This window comes from Physeter macrocephalus, chromosome 20, assembly GCF_002837175.3.
Source record: "Physeter macrocephalus isolate SW-GA chromosome 20, ASM283717v5, whole genome shotgun sequence".
Taxonomy (NCBI): domain Eukaryota; kingdom Metazoa; phylum Chordata; class Mammalia; order Artiodactyla; family Physeteridae; genus Physeter; species Physeter macrocephalus.
Genome location: NC_041233.1, coordinates 5269026 through 5271261, shown reverse-complemented (window position 1 = coordinate 5271261; position 2236 = coordinate 5269026).

The following is a 2236-nucleotide window of genomic DNA, read 5'->3' as shown; positions in this document are numbered from 1 at the left end:
TTTTTAACATCTTTATTGGAGTATAACTGTTTTACAATAGTGTGTTAGTTTCTCCTTTACAACAAAGTGAATCAGTTATACATATACATATGTTCCCATATCTCTTCCCTCTTGCGTCATCCTCCCTCCCACCCTCCCTATCCCACCCCTCTAGGTGGTCACAAAGCACACTGTGCTTTTTAAAGGAAAAGTATTTGTAGGTGTTAGGGGAGGAAATACTAAAATAAATCTAATTCAGATTGAATAGTGTGGAGATGACCTCCCTAGGAAATTGATGTATAACCTATAAACTGAAGGGTAAGTAGGAGTCACCAGGTAGAGGGGATTCTTTGGGGAGATCCTTTCACACTTAAGGGGCAACATGAACAAAAGCCCTGAAGCAAGAAAGAGCTAGATGAGTTGAAGGAAAGCAAAGAATGTTAGCATAACAGGGTTTTTTTTGTTTGTCTTTTTGCCTCTCTGTGCAATGAATTTGAATTTCCTGAAGGCACAGATTTTATATTAAACATAACCTTGTCTACACTGTTCCTGGTATAGTGCCTGGAACTAAGGTGATGTCTCTGCTATGAATAGCCTTGTCTATTCTGCCATCTTCTGCTGCCAAGCTTGCTCAGCCATGTTCATGTCCTGTCTTGGTGAATGTCAGCTCATCCACTCCAGTAGCCATGCATCTGAACGTGATTTCACTACTCTTTTTTTCTCTTTCTACACCACACATTAACTCAGCTACGAAGTCCTATAAATCCTATGGATTATGATATTTTCAGTCATATCCCTTCTCCATTTCCACAGTCTCATTCTGTCTACTTTGAATCACTTCGAGAACTTGAAAACAGCAGTAAGCGGGTTAGCTGGAATTAACCCAGGTCTCCAATTATTCTTTTTTTTTAAACAACTTTATTGGAGTATAATTGCTTTATAATCGTGTGTTAGTTTCTGCTTTATAGCAAAGTGAATCAGCTCTACATATACATTTGTTCCCATATCTCTTCCCTCTTGCGTCTCCCTCCCTCCCACCCTCCCTACCCCACCCCTCTAGGTGGTCACAAAGCACCGAGCTGATCTCCCTGTGCTATGCGGCTGCTTCCCACTAGCTATACTTTTCTTTCTTTTAGGAATCAATTGGTATAGCAATCACTCTTAATGTGCCGTTGGACTAGATTGACCTAAGATTGAAGGTGAGGTTGCCAGTGCTAATCAGATTTCCTTTCCCATTGTGAACTGCATCCCAGAACCATCGTTCACACGAAGCAGTTAAACAGGTTTGGGCTTTTCACACAAAAAAAGAAAAAAAAAGCGCTGGGGCCCCAAGAAAGCACTCTTGGCCTCATTTCTATCTGGCTCACATTGTCTGTCCTGTTCTTTCTTGAATTTGGATTACAGGACACATTTTTCTCAGTTTCCTTTTCTCATGTTCCTGGATCTTTGTTGTAGAATTGTAGGAAACACAGAGTCAGGGGAGCCAGCCAGAAAGGATCTCTCCCTTCCCGGGAAGGTCTGGGACTCCACCTCGGACACCACGTGTGCGTGGCCCCTGCCTTCCCACGGCCCCCCGCCTCCTCTCCGCCGTGACGGTCGTTGTATTCTTCGTGATGGCCATCACTGGGGGATTTTAAATCCTGATTAGTTCAAGGGCTTTTTCCTTTCTCAGCTTGAAGACAGTCCCCCTCCCCGCTCCCTGGGAAGCTGGGCCCCACCTGGTGCCCGTGCTCTGGGGCTGCCCAGGAAAGATCCAGAGCTTGTGAATCGGAGTGAGTCCAGCCACAGTGGAAGCGTGGACAGAAAGGAGCACAGAAGGCCACTGATCGGCCGCTGCAGAGGGAGAGGATGGAGGCTGGGGCTGGGGAAGGGGAGGGAGGACACTGCCACGCCAGCCACTGCCACGCCGGGCAAAGACAGGACACCAGGCAGGCTCACAGCTCACTCACAGCACAAGGGCGGCTTCGCCTGTCCAGCGCCCCAGAGGCCAGGTACTCTCTACCTGTTCAAACCGGCAGGCACCGAAGTTAGTGAGGTCACTAGGATGCCCATGGAATTTTCTGGAATCAGAATCAGACTGTGAAGCATTCCCCTGACATTGTAACACCCAGCCAGTCACCCCTGTCTTTACCTTTTAGGTTTCCCTCTGTGAATCATAATCATAAATATTCATGGAGCATCCTTCCTTTCTCGGCATGTCAATGTGAACTATCTTCATTCTCGTGGGAGCTCTATCACCGTTTTGCTGTGAGGTAGG